Source organism: Lepisosteus platostomus, unplaced genomic scaffold (assembly GCF_059453375.1).
Source record: "Lepisosteus platostomus isolate fLepPlt1 unplaced genomic scaffold, fLepPlt1.hap1 Scaffold_95_H1, whole genome shotgun sequence".
Classification (NCBI taxonomy): Eukaryota; Metazoa; Chordata; class Actinopteri; order Semionotiformes; family Lepisosteidae; genus Lepisosteus; species Lepisosteus platostomus.
The window spans coordinates 118,695-143,019 of NW_028291707.1; the positions used below are offsets into that span (position 1 = coordinate 118,695).

General features: G+C 45.5%; 4 non-coding genes across 4 annotated transcripts; 3 read left to right on the forward strand and 1 right to left on the reverse strand.

The window, feature by feature from the left end:
• The first annotated feature begins 7,888 nt into the window (after positions 1 to 7,888).
• trnas-uga (transfer RNA serine (anticodon UGA)) lies at positions 7,889 to 7,970 on the forward strand. The gene has a single exon. It is a non-coding gene; the product is annotated as a tRNA-Ser (tRNA).
• An 11,226-nt stretch (positions 7,971 to 19,196) lies between these two features.
• On the reverse strand, positions 19,197 to 19,269 carry trnam-cau (transfer RNA methionine (anticodon CAU)). Its single transcript has one exon. It is a non-coding gene; the product is annotated as a tRNA-Met (tRNA).
• A 2,334-nt stretch (positions 19,270 to 21,603) lies between these two features.
• On the forward strand, positions 21,604 to 21,675 carry trnae-uuc (transfer RNA glutamic acid (anticodon UUC)). The gene has a single exon. It is a non-coding gene; the product is annotated as a tRNA-Glu (tRNA).
• Positions 21,676 to 22,126: 451 nt separating this feature from the next.
• Positions 22,127 to 22,199, forward strand: trnav-cac (transfer RNA valine (anticodon CAC)). The gene has a single exon. It is a non-coding gene; the product is annotated as a tRNA-Val (tRNA).
• Positions 22,200 to 24,325: the final 2,126 nt, after the last annotated feature.

Here is a 24,325-nt window from a genome sequence, read left to right on the forward strand (position 1 = left end):
CGCCTTGTCCTAAAGAAGGGACAGAGAATGGACGCTGAGATGGTTTTCTTCCAACCATCAGCTCAGTTTATCAGACTGAACCTAGCAGTCTGTTGTACCCCCAGACTGGAACGGAATGGCCGAGCCACCTGCCTGTTGGTGCAGAACATAGCAAAACAAGATGTCAAAATCCCTGCTCGCACTGACATGGGACTGGTAATTGACAATGGTTTCTATGATTTCGAACTAGCCATCCCAGTACTGGGGCAGCTCCCTGGTCCCTTGGCCAGGGAGGGGGGAACCGAGCAGGTGTACTACACCTACCCCCGGCTGATGATTGCAATTATGCCAATAGAGGGATTCTGCAACCAGGAGGTGTGCAGGGTGGACCTTAGCGATAAGGATGAGATGGTTGTGTACACAGTACACGCAGGTGTTCCGATGGACCACTCAGCCGAGAGTACGACCCGGGATACCGCCATGCCGTCAAAAGCGGGGTTCCTAGAGCAGGTACAGGAACAGGTTGGCAAGGCAGATGCCCTGGAAACGGAAAGCCAGCGTCAGCAGCTGCGTCAGAATTTCCAGGATTTCCGGGAAGTGTTTGCACGGGACGCCTATGACTGCGGGGTGACGGATTTGAACACAGTGCGCATTCCAACGGCCCCTGGTGCCCGCCCAACCTATGTCAGGCAGTATCGCATTCCCCTCACGGCATACGAGTCCATAAAGCAGACGTTGGATGCTCTACTAGAGCCTCAGATCATAAGGGAGTGTAACTCCACTTATAACTCCCCACTGTGGCCGGTGCTGAAACCCAATGGTAAATGGCGTCTGACCATTGACTACCGGCAGCTGAATAAACAGGTTCCTTTGTCACGATGGCCAATGATCTACCTAGATCAGGAGTTAGCCAAGGTGACAACAGCGAAATATTTCACCACAGTGGATGTGGCCAATGGGTTCTGGACCCTTAAGGTAGAACCAACAGACCAGTACAAACTGGCCTTTTCCTTTGGAAACAGGCAGTTTACCTGGAATTGATGCCCCTTTGGGTATTCCAACTCCCCAGCGGAGTTCAACATATTTCTGCACAAAGCCATGAGTGATGCAGCCGCCAGGGGCAACCTGGTCTATGTGGACGATATTCTGATGAGGAGTCAGACCTGGGAAGAACACATGGCCGAGATCAGGCATGTGTTGACCCAGCTCTCCTGTGCAGGGGCCAAACTGTCCCTGGCTAAGGGACAGTGGTGTAGGACCCAAGTGGAGTACGTGGGACTGTTGGTTGGAGCCCAAGGCATACAGCCACAGTCCAGCAGAGTCCAAGCTATCCAGAATATGAAGTCGCCCACTAACCTGTCTGAACTGCGCAGCTTTCTGGGAGTATGTAATTATTCCCAGCAGTTCATTGAGGATTACGCTGAAATAGCAAGGCCCCTCCACAAGCTGTTGCAGAAAGACGTGCCCTTTGAGTGGGGGCCTTCCCCAGAACAGGCTGTGATGGAGCTGAAGCGCAGACTCGGTAGTGCGCCGAGCTTGGCCTACCCTGACAAAAATAAGGTCTTCTACCTTGAAGCAGGGTTCTCAGAGCACTGCCTTGGGGCTGCTCTGAGTCAGGAATATAACCAAGAGTGAAGGGTGGTGGCATATGCCAGTCGAGCCCTGAGCCCAGTGGAGCAAAAGTTCTTGGACTGCGAGAAGGCCCTGTTGTCTACGGTCTGGTCGGTAGAACACTTCCGTAGTTATGTTGGGGGACAAAAGATCATCATCGAATCCTGCCACCAACCTGTGACATTCCTGCATAGCCAGAGACTGAAAGCGGGCAGGGTGTCAAATAGCAGGATTGTGGCATGAATGATGGCCCTACAAGGCTATGAGATAGAGGTACGTTATGCACAGAGCAAGAAAATGTACCTGGGACAGGGCCTGGCTTTGGGCCAAGTGTGTCACGGCTGTGACACTGACATGGAAGCTCCAGAAACAATTCCCGCTGCTGAGCTACCGAACAATCATCGGTACTACGATGAGAACGTGGGCCAGAGCTTACCCATGGCCTATGTTGACGGTTGCTCTTTTCGCCACGAACAGCAGGTGCTAGCAGGGGTAGGAGTAGTCTGGCAAGACAATACTCCCTGTGGGCCGACCCGCTATAAGCTAGGACCAAAGACTAGTCAGTATGCGGAAGTAGCTGGGGTGCTGATCACCCTCCAGCAGGCCCTGACACATGGCCTTAAACAGTTTGTCATCTGTAGTGACTCGAACTACGCCCGACATAGCTTCGTGTCTCACGTTCCGTATTGGAAGGGTAACGGCATGAAAAATGCCCGGGGCAAGGAAGTAAAGAACAAAGAGTTGTTCCTGGCCAGTGACAAGCTCACGACCGAGGCTGGAATGATGGTTTACTGGAGGAAGGTGAAGGGACACTCCCAGGTGAAGGGACCCGACAAAGACGGGAATGATGAGGCTGACCGGTTGGCCAAATCTGGCGCCTTAGAGGGTGAACCCTGGCAGTTCCAGCAGGAATGGCTACCCCCAGAATTCGTGGCTGAGGTCAAGGCGGTCACCCCAAGCAGGGCTAGACAGGATGTCGGAGCTGACCCTCAATCTGTAGTGCTTGGGTCACAGGGTTTTAACACTGATCTTGCGGAAATGCAGAAACAGGACCCAGCAATTGGGCAAATGTATCAGCATATCGCTGACCCAGTGCGTCAACCTCTTTCGGAGCAGGTGCTGAGCCAGTCTCTGGAGCTGAAGGAGCTGGCAGAGGTGAAAGACAACCTAAAAATTATAAAGGGGTTGTTGGTTTGTGTTCCAGTTGCACAAGGTGTCCCAAAGTGGGTAGTTCCTCACTGTCATCGGGGGGTCATGATCCAACACGCTCATGACGAACCCTGTGGGGGTCACCGGGGAATCAAGGCTACATACGACACTATCCAGCAGGTGGCATTCTGGCCTCACATGGGCCAAGACATCGCCGCGTATGTAAAGGGGTGTCTGACGTGTAGCCAGTTCCAACCATCACGGCCCTTGCACCGTGCACCACTCCAGAAAAAGGGCATGACATTCACCTGGTCCAATCTTCAAATGGATTGGGTGGGGCCGCTGGTGAGGTCATCCAGAGGGAACAAATATTTCCTCACTGTTACGTGTGCATTCACAAAATGGATTGAGTGCCTCCCAGCACCCAACGACACGGCAGAGACAACTGCAGTGCTGTTGGTGAACCATGTGTTCAGTCGATGGGGATTCCCCCTGACCGTGGTCTCGGATCGGGGAACCCATTTCACAGCTACAGTAATGGCAACCCTGTGGAATATGCTTGGGGTCAAGACCCAGTTGCATATCTCCTACCACCCTCAATCCTCGGGCCAGGCAGAAAGGGCAAACCGAACGGTGGTTAGTATGCTCAAAATGTTTGTCTCCAACAGCAGTAGGGACTGAGACATTAAGCTGCCCCTGGTTCTGATGGCCATCCGAGCTACGCCCCATTGCTCTACGGGGGTCCCACCTTTTGAGATGATGACAGGTCGGAAGATGACTCTTCCCCTACACTGTCTTTATGGGGTGGAGGACCTGAGCACGACGGGGGCTGCTACGGCCCATCAGTATGTGTCAGACCTGCGAGCACATCTGCAGGCAACCTTTGCTTTTGCCCAGAACAATCTGGGAAGGAGTGCAGAGGGTAGGAAAGCATACTATGACTGAAAGGCAGTTAACCAGGAACTCCAAGTAGGAGACAAGGTCCTGTACTTCCAATTTGCCAAACCCACAGGGGTGGCCCGGAAGTTCTTACCCAGTTGGACAGGACCCCACGAGATTGTCGATAAGGTATCACCGGTAGCTTATCGAATTCAGATTGAGAAGGGAAGGCAATCTCTGGTCTACAAGTGGGTGCATCGCAACCACCTCCGGTTGTATCGCCCACCTCAAATGGCGCCGGATAACACAGAATAGGGTTAAACGTCCAAACCCGATCAAAGAGGGGGGTGCCCCTTTGTAGCTGCAGGTAGTTAGGTACTGTACTGTAGGTCCTGCTAGGAAAATATATTCAAAATTATAGTGGAACTGTACCATGTGCCTCATCTATGTTCCAGAATGGGAATCCTAAAACTGCCACGGCTGGTCCTGACAGTACTGTGGATCGCCTCGACACAGCCCCTTGAAGTTGTGGAACCTGGTCCTCCTACCGGCATAGTCCTGCAGGAAACCATAGTCCTCTTCATGGAAATCTTTATGGTACAATCTTTTTTTTTTCTTATAAAATATACTTTATTCCGAAAAAAAACACATCTCAAAAGGAAACATCTCACACGATAACACTCCACAAAATTAAAACATCGGCGGAACGGCGGTGATTGTCCGTTATCAATCCTTGCAAGGGTGGGCGGATTTGCGCTATTATGAGAGTCCCTCCAAACCCTACCGCTTGCTGTAAACCATTAATCCCTGTACAGGGTCCATAGGCCTTTCCAGCGCTCCTTTGCCGTGGGGAAACCCCATTTAGCAACGTCGCGCTTCATCCTCCTCCTGAGGTCCGCCAGGATCCTCTCTTTCAGCTCCCTCGCTCCCCACTTGTTGTTGTGCCGGATGAGATTGTTCCTCGCGTCCCACAGGCCTTTCTTTGTGAGGGACAGCAGCAGCCACATCAGGAACTGCGTCCCCCTGTCCAGTCCGGTAGGTGCCAGCCCCAGCAGAATGTACTGGTAGCTGAGCACCGCATTCGTTTCCAGGAGTTGCATTATGTTGTCCATTCTGCCCCACGCCGCCTTGGCGAAGGGGCAGCTCCTTCACTTTATTAAGATACTGAAGAAAGATGTGGAGACGGGGTTTGAATTTAATCCTTTCTGTAGGGGGTTTAGACTTTCAAGTCACAAGCTGGGGTTTATGGCAGGAAAGGGGGGTTAACTGATAAGGATTGCAGATGCAAGCTAGGAACCCCCTGGGTGTAATGTTAAACTGACCATTTGTCCAGAACATCGTAAACTGGCCAAATACCATGAACCCCCCTCTTTACCATCAGACCGAGTGACGTCAGAAACGGAGAAGAAAACACTATATAACCCAAAAGTTTGTAACAGTACGGGGAACAATACTTCGGTTTTGTTGTTTCTTGCGGGAAACAAGACTTCGGCTTTATTGTTCCTTGCATGCAATAAACTCATCTGTTTTACTTCATCTCGGGATCAAGAACCTTATTTCTTCTGTTACAACAATACTTAGAAGACAAAGATACTGTATCAATTTATGTTGCATTAGCCTGATTATGATTAAAAAAACACATATAATTAAACACGCGTTTACGATTTAAATCAAAACACGATTTAAATCAATATAAATGTTTATATTGTAACGCATACTGTCCAGCCTCCATTTCTCTATAAAAATTTACTCTATTACACACACACACACAATAGAAGCAGGAAGCAGAAGCAGTGACCATTGTCAGAAGGGAAGAAGGTGACTATTCATTGTTATCAAAAATGACTTAGAATCGATCATGTTGTGATATTTTGAAATATAAAAGTCAATTGATTGTTCATAATATTGCTATTCTATTTTTTCGAAGAAATGTTTGTTAAAAGAAGAGTCCAGCACCAGCTGGATTTGAACACACAACCTGTGAGTTGGTAATCGCGCACGTAGACCAGTAGGCTACAAGGGAAGTCGCATGAAGATGGAGGCGAAACAGCCCTACACAGCCCTGTCGCAGTACACGAATATAATCATATCGTTATTAAATTCTTTAGATACGCGATTCCATATTATATTAGCAGAAAAGCTTAAAACTACCACTTTTTCACACGCTATTTCACATGCTAGTTAAATACTTCGATGCTTAAAATCGTTAGGGAGAAATGGAATACCGGTGTGTATTTTTCCTTTAAAGTACCGATTCCTGGAATCTGACTGGCTGACACCCTTCTGAAGTGGTTCCATAAAATCTGGTATACGGAAAAGAAAGCGTTGATAAAAAAGCCTGGATTCTCATGTATCTCATACAAGTATCTTTTAAAATAGTCTTTGCTGTGCTCTTGAGGATCCTTGTGATATTTTGAGCTCTAGTTGAATGATAAGTGTCGCATTTTAAATCATTTTCGTAGTTAAAAATTATGAAACGCCCTGTTAAAAGCAAGGGAGTTTTTATGCCCGTTGAACTAAAACAAAATGCCTGACAAAGTATGGCTTGGACAGATTCCAAGTGCTTGTACAAATGTGCTAAAGAAATTATACTTTGAGTATACAGCTTGTCCAAAGTCATTCATTATTAATACTATTAGTAATATCTTCGGTAAAGGCTTTGATGCATAAATATTTCTGATAAAGGTAGGTTGTGTACTTCTGTCCAACTGAGCAATCTTGCTTTCATAAAATATACCAACATTTTAATGACTAATGATTAACATGCTGTAATACACAGTTCAAAATTAAAAGCTCAAATGCTGTACATGAGAGGTTAAGCTCCCCCTGGCGGTTTTACAAGGTGACGCCGGATAGTTTCCAGCATGACGTCAAATGACGCGATTAACCGCGTGATACCGCGTGATACCACGACACACCGACCGGGGTATGCCGCGAAATACCCCACCCATTTTGAATGGCTGCATCTGTATATAGTACAGTTTGCATACAGTACTGTGTTTATGTTCCTAAACTGATCTCTTTTATGAGCAGGTGAAAGGCATGGTGAATAGGAGATTTTCAAAAATTACTGTGCTTTGCATGATTGGAAACAAATGCGTGATTGCGAAATGCTGTGGTGTTACTTTTACAAAGACGGTCGATGAAAAAAAGAATGTGGACCAGGGCAATACTTTGAGTTTACAGCTTGTCCAAGGTCATTCATTATTAATACTATTAGTAATATCTTCGGTAAAGACTTTGATGGCGACAGCTCAAACATGAGAGGATGAGTTTATTAGCTCCACCTTGTGGAAATTCCGGATACTATTATTTTAATTGCGGTACTATAGGAGAATTTACGGTAAGTCGTGGTAGACTGAGTAAAGCGCACCGCAAAATATTGCGGTATCGCCCGCTTGTTTTGAATGGCTGCATCTGTAAACCACAGCTTAAAGAAGAGCACCATCTCAGTGCCATACTAATGTAAATGAAGTAATACTAAGACATGTTCTTATGGATTTGTCTTACCTTGAGATATGTAATTGGATTTCAGGATTAACTTCCACATTCAATGTACTGGTGATTCTTTGCCTGGTCAGTACCTGGGTGGGAGACCTCCAGTGAACAATTAAGCTTGCTGCTGGAAGTGGTGTTAAGAGACTCTTAGGATCTTCCAGAGGTGTCTGTCCAATAGCACTAGTTGCCTTAGAGCTGGCTCAAACATTGCTCAAGAGTCTACCTTTCACAGATGCGCAAAGATGAATGATGGGGGTGCACGCTTCAAGGAGCCTTCCAACTGTAGGGACTGATTAGAGACGATCCGTAGCATGTGTTCGTTTCCATATACGCCCCGTGTCTCAACGGTAGGACAGAGTCAAATACTGCCTCGACACGTAACAGCGTTATATTAAACTGCAGGACTTGAGGGCTGTTTTGTTTGAATGTTCAAGGCATTGGTAAGAGCGTAGGTCAAGGGCCATTGGTGCATCTCCTGTAACTGGACTAAAAATGCTATTCAAAGTGCAGTGACTAAAATCGTCGTCCACATGTCTCCGTTGTTGATTGCTTTCTGTCTAAGAACGTTCTGTTTTCATGTCCGAACGGGGAGACTTTATCATTCCAACTTGAAGCCACCCTTAAGTCCTCTGAGGTGTGTGTGTGTTTGCACGTATGGCGTAAAAGGTTTCTTAAACGGAGAGCGAACTTGAAAAAAGTTGCCTCCGCCGCCGCCGCCGCCTCGCACTCCCTGTTCGATTGTAGCAAGAAGGCAGCGGCCGCGGCGCTCGCTGTTGTTGTGGCCGAGTGGTTAAGGTGACGGACTTGAAATCCGTTGGGGTCTCCCCCCGCAGGTTCAAATCCTACCGACTACGGCGTCCTTTGCATTTGGTTGCGTGGGTGCGTGTAAAAGGACAAGTGCCGTTTCGTTTTCGCTGGGACCTTTAACACTCTAAATCGCCTGGACCCGCAGCCTGTGAAATCGATTCTTCAGCACCCACGAAGGACGCTTTGCAGCTGGACACAGATAACGATGCTTTTCTGCAACGAGCTTTCCAGCTGAATTTTCTCGGCAGCTCCGTACTGAACCTGTTCTCCATTGCAACATAGCGGAGGCTCGTCACGTCTATAGCAAGGCTGTGTAGGACCGCATACGCCACAGTGACTTGTACACAGACCACATGAAAGGCAAGCAAAATACCCTTTTAAAATTCCAAAGACTCACAAGGTCAGAGGAACAGCGATGACCTGAACAGATCTGTTACAGAAGTCTAGGTTGACCTTTTTAGAGCTGTAATTGCATTTTTGTTTAATAGAAGATCAAATCTACTCGCATGTACCAGCACCTTACAGTTTATTGATGTTAATTCTGTTTAAGTAATAAGATTGCTAACGATGTTGGACTTTAGTCAGTGTTTTTTAGAACAAATTGCTTACACTTCTGTAAGGAATACGCAGTACGTGCCTTTGTCAGTCATTGCTCACCATACCTGTAACTTTCTTATCTAACTCACTTCCTCAAATGGTGAAGGTCCACAAACATAAATGAAAAAAAAACCCTTGTTGTAGATGAGGTGCACAAAAAAGCAGCCCCTGATAGTGTATAACACATTTATACTATTGCAGAGACACATGTAACATATATATATATACTGTATATATATATATGAAACAGAAATAGAAACAGAAACAGGAATCGCTTACTCACCTGGAGAATCTCTGTAGGAATATCTAGCATTTATCAATGGAAATAAAAGCTGCTTTAATACAGTGCATGTTCAAACTCAAACCCTCAGCTGCTGTTCTTGTTTGTTTTGGGACAAATTGCAACTGAGCATCGCATGAGCCGTTACGTACCCTTATCTGTTAGGGAATTTCAAGGGAGGAGTTAGGTCAGAATGGCTAGGCTGCAAAACAACAAGTAAAGATTTATTCCAAGATGAAACCTTGTGGCGGTTTTCTTATCTTTTCAGCATGGACTCAACTTTTACGTGTTCCTTATATGCTATATATGTATATATTAGCACCAATGTCGTTCTTAAAAACTAACATGAAATTGTCAGGGACATTCAGCTATATACAAAGACGAGACAGACAAAGTAATAATTCTATATTAACGTGGCCTACATATTGACGCAATGATCGAACTAACTGACATGTTCTGATTCAGATCCCCTGCAGTTCATGCCAATTAGAACAATAGCAATGCTGAGTCCTCCCAACCCTACTGAGCACAAATTCAGCTGCTCTCCAGTTCTGTTCTGCATGTTTTTTCATTGCAATTGAGCTCGGAGCTGGAGATGATCTCCATACAGTTCTGTGTTAACTAGCCCACACTTGCGTGCTAATTTAAGGGTTGTGGCAAATGCTTTTCTATAGTTCATATACATGACGGCAACCTGTTACCGAGGAACCTGAGAGGTTTAAAAGCCTCACGAGCCAGGCAGGACTCGAACCTACAATCTTCTGATCCGAGGTCAGACGCGTTATCCATTACTCCACTGGCCCATAGAACATGCACTTGCACTCCACCACAGAGAGCTCTACACTGCTACCAGTAGTACACTTCCCCATCTAAATTTTCACAGCAAGAAACTTGTGTTTCCTACTATTTTTATCAGGTTTAAAATATCATCTCCTTAAAACAGAAAAAGTGTTGATGTGTCGTGCTGAAATTCCGATTGATTTTGAATTAAAAGAAAAAAGGTTTTCTTCCAAAACACCGTGAAATTGTCACATCTTGCAGACAATAGGTGTATTCCATGTTGAAAAGAGAATAAAGAAAACCATGGAACCTTTAACAGGTGTGAGGCTTCTTCAGGTGTGAGAAGACCTCACGGCCGAAACGTTGTGGTTCCTTTCTTCTCTTTTCAGCATGCAATAAACCTATTACTTGTTCCTTTGCAGCCGAGGCATGCTGACATAGCTACCCAGCTGAACATCTTGCAGACTCTACTTCTCTCCTGTAGAAGTAAAGCAGGGCTTGCTGGGTGAGCTTTTGCTCCGGTATGTTAGGTCACGTGTCATGTTAAATCACTTCTTCTAAACACAACATTTGCTGGTGCTATCTTTCCCCATGAAAAGAGACATTTCCCTTACAGTACATGACATATCGTTTTTTTTCTATCAATAAGTATAGAAATAAAACAAAAGAAAAAATGTTGTCGCCAAAGAATGCACAGCTCTGTCGCCTTGGGGAGGTGTCAAGGGCATTGAGCTCCATGGACATGAGAAGTGCCAGATAAATGCCATTTCTCATCATTTCTCTTGGCGTCAGTTCTGCTATTAAATGGGAAAGAGGCAACGGGCTCAGAGATTATGTTAAGTGCACACCGAGCGCAGATGTGTCCAAGTGTCTGTAAAAGTGCGGTGCTCCCTAGTGGCTTAAAGTGCCTGCCTAGTAAGCAGGCGATCCTGGGTCTGAATACCAGCTGTGCCTCTCTCCGTGTCTTGTTGTGCCAAATGTATCATTTCAGACAAACATGTACAGCTTGGTTCAGTTTAATGCAAGAATTCATTTCCTTTCTGGAATAACTTGTTTTTGAAGAAATCCATACATTTTGTGAAAGATGAAATCAATTTCTTGGTTGTCAGTGAAAAAATATTGCTGGCTACAAGAAGCGCAAACGATTGTTTTCTTTGACCATAAACCTGCAAATGTAGGGAGCACAAAAGGCCGTCAGTCTCTGTGGAGCAATCGGTTAGTGCATTTGGCTGTTAACTGAAAGGTTGGTGGTTCAAGCCCCTCTGGTATGCGTGTCTCAGTTTTTCCAATGTAAACATCATCACCATCGCTAAAGAAGATGGCGCAGAAGGCTCCACAGCCGAAACGTTGTGCTTCTTTTTTTCTCTTTTCAGCATGGAGTAAACCTTTGCTTTATCCTTTGCAGCCTAAGCATGCTGACGCAGCTACCTTTCTCTTAACGCGCCTCAATCATTATTCACCAAAACGATCAGCAGAATAAGTCGCCTTTGTGGTGATGTCACTCCTCTGCTTCACAAATGTCCTTAGTGACGGGCCATTTCTTTCTGCCATTTTTCCGGAGCGGTTATTGATTGCTCCATCATTTCCCTCTTACTTTCCATCACTAGATTGAAAAAAAAAACAGAAACAGGCTGACAGGACGACAATCAAATTGCAAAAACTCATCAAAGCACTCGATAGAGTATTTGAATCCACAAGTAGCTACGAGCAACTTTGTCTTGGCTTGCATGAATGTCGGAAAATGTCAAAAAGAAAAAGATGGTGGCTTTTTCATATTCGTTCTTTTATTTTTAGCTCGTTGGCTCTTCTGTCCATTGTCCTCCTGCCTGGCTCTTGACCTGTGACTGTCTGAACGCACACAGTAGACTTTCATGCGGGGGATTTGTCCTGAGCCTCTGTGAAAGACCCACCCACCCCCATAAATAACTGCTCTAGAAACACATGAATGCAAAACTAAACCACAGCTTAAAGAGGACCTTGTCATGACCGCCAGGCAGTTAAGACCAACTCTTAAGCGATCTAATCAGCACCAGCAGTGGGTGATTATTAACAAACGCTGCCGCACGAGTTAACCCACCTGCACACACTCCACCGTGCGGTACACAGTGCTATTTTTACCATCTTTACCTGCTTCCAGCTGACCGGTATTGAGTCTATTCCTTGAGAGCTCTACCTGGCGTTTTTTCCATTACCTCGTTTATTCTGGATATTGGACTCCCCTTCTGCCTTTTTGACTTTGGACCTCGCCTCTCACCTCGGACTGTTTGCCACCAGTGTTCTCCCTGGATTACGACTTACCTTACGCCTCTTGACCACGAAACAAAGCAAAGCAGAGCAAAACAAAACGAACAAACGAAAACCCTCACGTCCCGCACTTGCATATAACGCCATTACGTGCCCAAGCGGTATTGTACGTCATCCTAGCACTGCACCCCGGGGTGTACGGTATATGGGAACGAGCACACGCCACCAATCGTCTCGAATCACTCCCTACAGCTGTAAGGCGCCTTGAAGCGTGCACCCCCAACTTTCCTCTTTGCCCATCTGTGAAAGGTAAACTCTTGAGCAAACTCTGAACCAGCTCTAAGGAAACTAACCCGATTAGACGTTACTTTGACTCATCTTTTTACGCTCAGTGCTGGATTGCTCAAACTCCAGCTAGGGTTAGGGTTAGCATTCCCACGCTACTTAGACACTTTGTTTACGCTCAGTGCTGGATTATGGGGACTTCAGGACGAGTGGGTATTTTCTCCTATCTGTCAATTCTGTTTTGTTTTGGAGACTCTTGGTTGCCTATGTTGTACAGTGCAGCGTGAAGGAAACATTTTCCAAAACTGTGTCAGCTCAAAAGTTAACACTTAAGCAAGTGTTCTCATAACTTTAGGAGGTTTCGTGAAAATGCTACAGGCGTGCCAAAATCGTTTTTTTAAATTCAAGGTGACTTTACCGCGGTTTTCATTTTCAGATTGTGAATCAAAAAAGGCATTTAATTAAACACACGATTGCGATTTTAATCAATTACTGTATTGATTGAAAGATACATTCTGTACAGATACAGTACAGTCACATTCTCCTGTCGTCCAGTGGTGTAAAACGAATTAGCAGGTGCTTGAGATAACATCCCACTGAGTGGAATGTTCTCATTTGTTATCAAGTGTAAAAAGAGGTGATAATTCTTAATAATTCCGTGTCGCATTAACTAACCTCTTCAGTTTATTCCGCCAGACAGTACATTAATATAATTATATCATTATTAAGTTGTTTAGATACGCAATTCCATATTATATTCCCTGTTAATCAAATTCTAAAAGTATGCATTTGTTAGATAACAAGCGAATTCACAGAAAAGGTTAAAATACTATCACTTTTCACAAAGTATATAATCCTAATATGGTCAGAAGGAGCACGTAAAAATGTTTCCCAAATAACAACATGTAAGACTTTGATGCTTAAAATGTTTAGGGAGAAATGGAATACTGGTGTGTATTTTTTTCTTTAAACTACCAAGACCAGCAATATACAGTACAGTTTACATACATTAATATGTTTATATTCCTAAATTAAAATCGTTTATGAGCATGTGAAAGGCATGGTGAATTGGAGATTCTCAAGATTTACATTGTATGATTGGAAATGAATGCGTGATCGGATCAACTAAATGCTGTGGTGTTACTTTTTGTCAATGAAAAAATAAACTCTTTTCGTTTACAAAGACGGTTACAAAGAATGTGGACCAGGGTAATACTTTGAGCTTACAGCTTGTCCAAGGTCATTCATTATTAATACTCTTAGTAATATCTTCAGTAAAGACTTTGATGCATAAAATATTCCTGCATAATTAAAATATTTATGATAAAGGTGGTAGGTTGTGTACTTTTGTCCAACAGAACAATCTTGCTTTTATAAAATATACCGCCTTTTTAATGTTTAATGATTAACATGCTGTAATACACTGTTTAAATTTAAAAGTCTAAAGAGTATACACCTTAAATTCTTAATTGAATAAAGATTGTCCCTCAGCAGTGATCAGGATTCAAAACTGACGTTTTCTGGTGACAGCTCAAATGCTGTACAGGAGAGGTTAACCTTTATTAGCTCCACCTGGCGATTTTACAAGGTGATTCCGGATACTATTAACATAATCTAATTTGCGTCCGGTATGATGCGGTATACTGCGACACTCCCACCGTGTTATACCGCAGCATACCCCGCTTGTTTTGAATGGCTGCATATGTATATAGACTCTATATATACATTTGGTGCATGCCACAATTTTGGATGGTGGTGGAGGAATAGGGATTTTCTCAACACGGCAGGGACTCCAGTTAAGAATGCTGGGTTTATCTCTGAACTATTAGAAGGTTTGCAGCTACTGACTGAAGTAGCTGTGGTAATGTGTAAATCACATAATAAAGAAATGTTTCCAGTAACTCGAGGGAACAACTTTGCAGATGCAACTGTCAGGTGAGCAATACTTGTAGAACAGTAGTCTGAGACCTCTGTGAAGCAGAGAAATGGACATGGTTAGAAAAGATTATGGGGCTGCAGGATGATGGGGTGTGGAGCTGACAGCACACCAGACGCCCTGCATGCCCTCACAGCCTAATGCCCTTTATAGCCCGACAAATGCACTCTGTTGGACACCCAGGTGGGAGTCAAATGGTGTGCCGGTTACCCAAAACTGGGTGAGAACCGGGTTTGAAGCAGTAACCACTTATGTGGTATCTGGATGTAATGTTTATCAAAGGAACTCAACTCAGTTCAGGTGCGGGTGCAACAGCTCAAAAGGCCTGCTCCTGAGGAACCTTTCAAACCTGGGAAATTGAAAATTGTAAAGGGAAACCTGGGCTCTTATAATCTGTTTTCCCAGTGGGTTGCTGCCACTGCCTCTGTGTCTACCAAACACTTGATAACAGAGATAAGCCCTCGGTGGGCACTGCCCTGCCCCTTGTATTATGATCAAGGAACACACTTCACGGGGAAGGTGTGTCAGGCTGTGGCTGCATTGTTCGGAGTGAGATGGACTGAGATCATCCTCAGTCTGCAGGAACAGTGGAATGAAGGAACAGATCTCTGAAAGATCGACTAGACATCAGACTGAAGGAACGCCATGGGATGCGGGCTGGATCAAACAGAACTGTGTAACAGCCTGTTTGATATCATCACGGGCCAATCAATGAAACTTCCTGGAGGGACGAATTTAGCTGGACGAATGGATTGTTGAATTTGCTAATTCCCTATTGTAGTATTGTAGGTTGCTAGGACTTAGCAAAGCACATCTATGATGAAGAAAAATATATATCATAATTATAATCCAGATGATTGGGGCATTGGTGCATGGCTACAGTCTGTGCTAGGAACATGGAGAGGGTCTCTGGTTCAATACATATTTGTGGGTCTGGTATTATTCGTTATGATCATATCGTTAATATCCTGTTTGAAAAACATGTGGACTAAAGCTGCTGCTTCTGTGCTAATTGTACGCCCTGAAAGGATCATGAAGGTCAAAAAATGATTTCATGGGAAAGGTTCTCTTATCTAGTGGCAGAACCTGATGGGTAGAACAATATAGTTTTAAAGGGGGTTACCCTTGGGAGTGATTCCCCTAGATGCAAATGATTATTGTGGTTTGTTTGTTCATAATAAGATGTTTTGCAGGAACGGAACAAAGAGAAATTTTACAACTTCAGCTAGAATTGTTCTGCAAAACGTCACAGCTGAGGCAGGGGAACAATGTGTAGATTTTTCTAAGAGTTATTACCCAGTTGTTGACCAATCTGTTGACCAATGTTGACCAAAAAAGCCTAAGATTATGCTGGGCTCCAGCCCACAGGGATTTACCTGTGCTGTAAGAACTAATGAGTGAATAAGGAGACTGGATTCTGGTGAAAGACTTCAGGAAAAAGAAATGGTGTTCACTCAGGTGGAGGGGGCTGTACCAGGTGCTGCTGACCACTGCCACTGCTGTGAAGGTCACAGAAATGGTGCCCTGGATTCATGCTTCCCACTGTAAAAAGGTCACAAACGAACTGAGCAAAGCGCAGGAGTGATGTCTCCACAAGGACAGATGGGGATAACCTGCTTGGGACTGATGTGCACAGCCTTTTTCCTTTTTATGTAGAAGCCTGTCACCACCCCAAAAGAGGAAGAATCTAAACACGAAGCCTCTTTGTATACAAACTGGCTGAATGAAACTGATAATGAGGGGGATATGAGTAATTTGTGGTATAAATTTATAAATCATACTGTAAAGTTAAAGAAATGTAATGCATCTTGTTATATATGTGCTTTTAAGCCTCATTCTACAGCCTCACCCATGCGACTTTTTATGAAATGTACTCTTTTATTAATATCACGTTAGAAGGCTTAGACGCTATCAAACAAGAATTAAGGGGAGTTAGATTAATGGCACTTCAGAACAGGTTCGTACTGGACCTTCAAAATGCAGCATCTGGAGGAGTCTATGCTTTAGTAGGAGACTCCTGTTGTACATATATTCCAGCTAATGACGATGATTACGGAAATCTTACGCTCGCTATTCAGCATTTGAAAGAACTAAAAGACAAGGTGAATAAAGAGAGAGGCATAAAAGATACACCGGCTTTTCTCTCCTGGTTAGAATCACTGTTTGAGCCAGGGGGAATGTTTTTCTTTTAAGTTACTAACACCGATTATAGGGGCTGTGATACTTGTCTTCCTGTTTTTATGTTGCTGTATGACATGTATTATTCCAATGCTTCGAAATATGGAAATATGGTACCTAGGGGGATAAACTGTTCATCCTTCCAGTCTGGAGAATTGGCAGCTGTCTGACGTCAGTAAGTGATCCTTAAAAAATTAATAGTTCCATGACAGTGTGCATCACCAGAAAATCAATTTCAATGCATTAAAACTCTTGTTATCCTTCTGATCATTGAAGTGTCATTGCCCCAGCACTGTATACTCTTACTTTTGACGCCTGTCTGAAGTTGGATCCATTTCTAAGAATGGTGACTCACATATCCTCATGCTCAACTTTGGCTCAACCACACAAACTATGAAGTTAATCATCTGCTTTTGCTCCAAGATTTATGTTATTAGGCTCTCTCCTGGGGATTCTCGTGTTCAAACATTGCCCTTATTGTGGATGATCCATGACAGAATTCAGGGAATTCAGAATTCTGATACCTCAGCTCAGATTCTGACTGGGCAGACTGTCATTGCCTGGTGTGAATGTGTGCATATCTGTTTTTGTGCATGTTCTGTGGCCTGTTGTACAGTACATCACAAATGAAAGGGAAATGGAAAACTAAAATAAGACTCAAGTGTTTTATCTTTCATTAACAGTGTTTCATTAGTATCTGTGCTAGATCCTGTCATCCACTGCTTACCACGACAGGCTCTAGCACAGGATAGCAGCTAATACATTTAACAATCTCACTGCACAATGTTGTATATTCAAGGGCTGATCTTCTGTACTTTTTCTTTCACTTTTCATTTCCTGGAAACTCAGTCCTGCCAGGAATAATCTGAGAACAAAATCAATCTGAGTGAAAATCTAAGCAGAGGAAGATTGTTTTACAGAGTCAACAAGGTCTAATTCAAGGTCATCAGCACTAACAACATTCTCTCTGGAGACAGGCGATAAGAAAATTGAAAGTGTGTATTGTTACATAACAGCAGAGACTATGAGTTATGCTATCATGAGAGTGGTGATGGATTTTTTTCATTGCTTAGTTTTGCAGGTTCTGTACATTTGAACATTCAAAGTGACTAAAGTAAAGGAGTTTTCCCTTTTTACCACATAATTCCCAAAGATCAACACTTATAGAAAGCCTAATTCCAGCCAAGATTCAATTACTGTCTCTCAGGCATCCCAGCAGTGGATTTCATGACTTCAGACAGCCATCTTTATCAGTGGAGAACTCAATGCTCTGAGGTTTACTGGCAGAGTCTCACACTGGGTAATATGTTGGTAAATAATGTCCTATGGAATTCTACTATTGATAAATTCTACTATGGAACTGCGATGTGTCCTGAAAAAATCTTCTATGATAGTGGTACAGTCCATCACACCCCACCTACAGCCTTTAAAAGAGAAAAAAAAAATTCTGATATTATGGTGGAAAAAGAGCCCTGGAATCTTTGTAGAAGGACAAAAGACGGAAAGAACGGGCAGTGTAACCATGGCGAAGAGAAGGGAAATATTGGAGAGAGCTTTTTTCATACACTTTTTATCATTGTTTTTCCAGGTCAACAATGATCAACAAATATGGGCAGGCGTCCTGTGCCAAATCCAATCTACCTTTCTTCCAAGCATACAGGAATGTCAGTGAATTAAATATTGACATATGAAAATACCCAAAAATATGCAATCACACATATGCAGTTTGAGCAAACATAAGACAATACCCAAGTACCACAAACTACCAGGCATCATTAGCAGTTCAGGTGGGGAGCTGTGTCAGCATGCGTAGGCTGCAAAGGAACAAGTAATAGGTCTATTCCATGCTTAAAAGAGAAGAAAGAAAACACAACATTTCAGCCGTGGAGCCCTCACACCTGAAGAAGGCTCCACGGCCGAAACGTTGTGTTTTCTTTCTTCTCTTTTCATCTAGTGTCATTAGCCAGTTCCTGTCAAAATAAAATAGAAATGGATAACATTCTAGAGAGAGTTTGAAATACCAAGGTACAATTTAAAACATATTTCTTCCACTACAACCACAATATTTTGGAGAGATCGCTGAGCCTAACTGTTCTGGCATGCCCGTTAGCCTCCGTCCTGCTTCAGCAATGAATGCAACGGGGCACATTCTGAGGGAGATGCGGTCAATCAGGTTGCAGGAAAACCACGCTATGCTTTTTTTTGAGATCCTGAAAAGGACAGAGGGGCCATGTATATGTGTGCAGCTGGATATGTAATTGCAGGTGGCGTAGCAAATTCTGCTGAAGCCCCACTGCCTGGTGTGGACGGTAGCTGTGCATGTTGCAGCAGAATTGTGCATGTGAGATCAAGGGGGCATGTCATGTGTTTGAGCACTTCACTCCCTTCCGGAAGAGTCCCAAAAATTTGTAAGTTCTTTGGATGACCTGTGGACCGATCTTTCACGATGAAGAATTCCTTAAGAAGAATAGATCTCGGCCCACCATCCCAATGCCTCCATCTCAAAACAGCAACCTCCCACTGCCCTTAGTCTGCAAGGCAGTCCTTTCAAGTGCGATGATGATGCCGGGACCTTCGTTGCCTATTGTACGAGCTGAACTTTTGTGCTCATCAATTCAACGCTCTTTCCATCAACTCATCTTGTCTTTTGACGCTTCGTGTTTTGTGCTCCTTTGACTATCGGCATATCGGGTGACTGCAAACACTGAAGTTCTTGCTTACGGAGTGTGGAACAGTGTTTTCAAGTGATTGCTGTTCTGTCATGTTGACGCCGAGTGAATCTTTCTTTGGCAACATGGGCAGGCTGACAGCAAACGTAATGGCAAATTTCTTGACTTATTTCTGAATGTGAATGTTCTTTAGAAAAGGGATGCGGCGTTGCTTCTCCCCCGTGTAAAGGTCACGCATTCCAGATGTGGTTATGAGCGAACAGTTGCCGCAAGTGTTTGAAAAGAGCAAGAGAGGAAGCAGCCCTGCCCCGTGTGAGGATCAAACTCAGGACCTTCAGATGATGAGACTGACGCGCTACCAACTACGCCAACGAGGCCAGCTGCAGTGCACAGCCGGAAAGTTTGCCTCATATGGATTTCAGTCGCCCGTTCCCTAATCTTTAGACGCCCTCTGCTGGATGTTGCATTTGCCTTTTGATCTCACCGATACTTTTTTGGTCTGTTTCTGTTGCGAGTCCGTTTTTCAGATCTCACCTAGCACAAGTCTCTCTGGCTGAAGTGGCCTCTCTGCTTCAGCATCGTGCCCTCACTCAGCCATTAAAAACGTCACTCGGACTTCTGACATGCTGACATGAAATGTCAAGAGAGAGTGGCGGAGACGCTTAAGGCAGAGAGAAGATGAAGAGGGGGCGTGGCTGCGAAATGATTGACAGCTGCATGACACTCTCCATGCAAGGTGTGACCACAGGCTAAAGGACACCTTTCGGCACATCAAGCTCTAAGCACACACCTGGAGGACGTGGGAAATGATCCCGCTACCTCTCGTATGCAAAGCGAGCGCTGTACCATGCAAGCTAACCCCCCTCGCTGGGGCTCATGCCTCGGTGTCGCCTAGTGCCGCTTGTTCCCCTCTTACCGGGTGCAGTTCACTGCCCTTCGTCTGCAAGGCAGTCGTGTAATTGCGGCTTTCTTGACTTATTGATGAATGACGCCTCTCCCCCGTCCTCAAGCTCGCTGACAGGATAAAATAGAAAGTGCTGCCGTGGCTCATTGGTTTAGGGGTATGATTCTCGCTTAGGGTGTGGGAGGTCCTGGGTTCAACTCCCGGCTGAGCCCTTGTGTGCTCTTTTTGTCCTCGTCCACAAGACTGGGAACTGATATCCACATCACCTTGCAGCATCTGCTTATGGCAAACGATGGAATGTGACTAATGACTGAACGAGCCTGGTGAATACTCATCACGTGGCACAATGAGAGCGTGCAGTCAGCTGTCCAAGGCAGCAACCTCATTGCTCGTTCAAAAGAACATGTACTGAAAACTCATCACCACTATGTCGTAAATGAGCACCGCGATCGCTTGTTGTCATGCGTCCTTACTTAGGAAATGCAGAAGCAAAAACTGCCCTCTCTTAGCCACCGAAACGTGTGCGGCTCGCCTTGCACTCTCTGCGCCTCGCATATTTATGGAGCTGTCTGCTCTTCTTTCTGTTGAAGTACGCAAGTTACGGGGCGTACTGCAGACTATGATGTGCTCAATGACAGCTTTCAAGATTTGAAAACTATGAGCTTGATGGCTCAAGTCGAACGAATGTGGTTGTTATGCAATTGATGATCAAACGCACACATTCTAACGATTCGTGAGAGTATGTTCTAAAGGTCCCTGGCTCGATCCCGGGTTTCGGCATTTTGTTTCATCGCTCCCTTTGTTCCTCTCTCCAGCGCCCCCTGCCTAAAATGACGCATCCCTTTCTCAGCCCGAAACGCAAGCGATACACCAGCAACAAACCCTACGGGTTTCCGTAGTGTAGTGGTTATCACGTTTGCCTAACATGCGAAAGGTCCCAGGTTCGAGACCGGGGGAAAACAGCCTCTTCTTGCACGCTCCTGCACTTCACAGAGGTCTTGAACCACCAGTCATTTGTTCCCAATGTATTTCCGGTGCCTTCATGCACTCATGTACCAAACGCACGTTTTTTCTGTACCTGGAGCCGATCATTTGCAATTGGGCTGTCCCGACAGACCAAGACGAGCTCTGTCGGCTCAAAAGCAGCGCAACACCTGCGAGAACAACAGAAAGATTAGTACCCAGCGGGGGCTTCTTAGTGAGCCCAAGATCTAATCAAGAATCGACTCCAGCAACAGGGCTGGGTGCATTGTTCCATACTCCGACCACTTGGTGTAAACAGGTCCCTCCTGGTCTCTGCTTGAAATGCACTTTCCTGCGTTTGCTTTGGTGTAACTGGCTTCCCCTGCATTGGCGAATGTGAAGAAGATCCTTAGTAAGTCATTGAAGAAACCCGAGAAGAGGTCGGAGTGGCCTCTGTCGTTCATCAACGATCCAGTCAGGCAGTACTCCTCTGTAAAGCGCCGTTCGTTCACATCGATTGGCTTTTTTTTGCCTTCATTCATGCAAGTAGTAAAAGCAGACGCCCCTATTCTGCCGTGACCCAGATTTGAACCAGGGTTGTTGTGGCCACAACGCAAAGTACTGACCACTATACGATCACGGCGAGTTACCGATACACACGTGGCAGGGCGGAAAAGGCTGTGCTCTCTTCGTGTGACATAATTCGGAAAAGTCCTGACGTTGCATTTCAACTGAGTCCCAGTATACATCGACCCTTCGACACTCTGAGTGACAACTCTCTTGCGTGTTTTCTCATATTTATGTAGTTTGCTTGCATGATGCCCGGAACAGCAGGGTTGTTCGCTCCCATATGGTCTAGCGGTTAGGATTCCTGGTTTTCACCCAGGCAGCCGGGGTTCGACTCCCGGTATGGGAACGTGTCAATTTTGCCTCCTGCTTTCCAAAAGATCAGCACTGTGTACGAAGGAGCCGCATTAAAACTACTCAACGTGCAAAACGTGCGAGAAGAGGGGGCGCTTGTTTCCAGCCGAAACTTCTCGCGTGTGAGACGAGCTGACCATCGCTGCAGGAGGTGGGAGGGTTAGTCTGGTAGACAGGGCTGACCTTCGGCAATAGGATTTATACTCTCCAAGATGATATTTGCACTTTCTGGAGAGGCGATTTTCTCCACTTCAGTAGCCCGATTTCGTCGATTGAGTGGAGAGGGCTGTAGAATGTGGCGCCGTCTTTCCTGCTCCGTCCATGACAGGCGTGCTGGTCTCTGGAGAGAGAGCATGGTCCATCAGCGCACCCCAATAAAGGCACTGGAAGCAGCTGAATTGCATTGTCGAAGCTCAGCGCTGGGCCGCTGGGCACATCTTACCACAGTTTCCGTAGTGTAGTGGTTATCACGTTCGCCTCACACGCGAAAGGTCCCCGGTTCGAAACCGGGTGGAAACAGACTTCTTTTGTCGCCACGCACAAAAGGGGATTGGGGATTCGCCTAGCGCTGTGATCGAACAGACCCACTCACCTCTTAGTGTGGCGGGATCTGCACAGTGCATGTCGCAGCGCATCCTTCTTTCACTTCAATGCGCGTCCTGATGTACCCCGGTCTCCCGCGTGACAGGTGGAGACAGGTGACAGGTCCGCGTGACAGGTCCTATACTAACGAGGAAGACATCGCTCTCTCCGACCCCCGGCATCGTGTCCCGACCCACCGTGCTGGAAGCCAACTCGTGCTGTGATTCCTTTACGGAGCAGAAATGACAACAGAGGAGCCGAGAGATCATTTCAGCATTTCGCGTCTGAACGGAAAACACAAACGACCAACTCGGAATGACTTCCTTTGACGCTTATCAAAGCGTTCTTTGTGCATCGAACAGACCCACTCACCTCTTAGTGTGGCGGGATCTGCACAGTGCATGTCGCAGCGCTCCCTGCTTTCACTTCAATGTGCTTTCCTGATGTCGAGTCGTGTGCCGTGCGGAGGCTCTGAAAGCGAGAGCAATGAAAAGGTGCACGACGCTGTGTTAGAAAACAGAGAAGTGAAAGGCAGTTCTTTCTCTAAGGAGGTAAAAGAAAAGCTACTCCCCGTCGGAGAAATCGAACCCCGGTCTCCTGCATGACAGGTAGGGATACTTGCCACTATACTAACGAGGAAGACATCGCACGCTCCGACCCCCGGCATCGTGTCCCGACCCAGCGTGCTGGAAGGCGACGCGTGCTGTGATTCCTTTACGGAGCAGAAATGACAACCGAGGAGCCGAGAAATCATTTCAGCATTTCGCGTCTGAACGGAAAACACAAACGACCAACTCGGAATGACTTGCCTTTGACGCTTTTCAAAGCGTTCTTTGTGCACGACGACTGCGCCGCCTAGCAGATACAAATGGGTTGTACAACTTTGAAGTAGCAAATGGAAGAGGGCTAAGCCTCTCCCAGACTCACCAGGCGCACGCACACACACACACCCGTGCCGTTGAAGTGCTCTGCTTCATTTCTAAGGGCAACTCAACATTCACTCCTACCCCGAGTGCAGAAAAGACAGCGTCTGCAGCAACAGCAGCTCAGGTCTCTGCCCATCTCCTCTGCTCTGCGGCTCCTGCGGAGTGGAGTCCTGCCTGGAGCTGTGTTTGCAGGCGGCGGCTCCCCGCGCCCTGTCTGTGCGTCGTGAAATTAATTAATAACGTTAATAAATTTATAAAGTAAAGTTATAAATTAGAAATTAATAACGATATAATTATATTCATGTACCGCAACACAAGAATAGTACACACTGTACATTGTCTGTCGATAATGTTTCTGTAGTGCTTTTTCAGCACTCAGCATGTGACTGTGCTGTTGGCGCTGTGGGTTAGGTTCCTGACTTCCATGTCACACGGTCTATGATTGAATCCCATAGAACTATGACTTCATTATTTAACAAACATTTCTTTGAAAAATTAGGGAAGTTAGGCAGCAGAAGGTTTACTGTGACCTGAGAAGGGCCGGCATCCAATCACGGTGGTACACACACACGCTCTCACTCATATGAGCTACACGGCTACCAAGATGATCTGGGGTGCGCCGAGCTGGTACGGAACATATTGAACTGATCAACGGCGAATTGTCTCTCAGACAGGCTTTTCACCTCTAAGCTCCCTGACTGACAGTGATCAGCTAGGTAGTAAAACAGTCAGCTGCTTCTAAGCCTTAAACAGCTGCATCTCGGCGCTTCCACGGAGAGATGATTTGAAAGCCGAACATCGCCCATTGGGAACACCTTACTATCACTAGTTTAAGAGACTCTTAAGGTCTTGCAGAGGTGCCTGTCTAATAGCATGCGCTTTGCAAGCTATAGGTGTTTAGGCTGAGGCAGAATGCCTGTTAACAAAATGTTTTTCTAAAGGTGTGTCTAAGTGGCTGCAAAAGGACAACACTCCTGGGGCGCCGTGGCTCAGCTCCTGCACTTGATTATAATGCCGTTACGTGTCGAAGCAGTAATTTACGTCATCCTACCACTGCAACACGGGGAATAGAGAGAAATGAGCACACGCTACGAATCGTCTCAATCACTCCCTAGAGTCGTAAGGCGCATTGAAGGG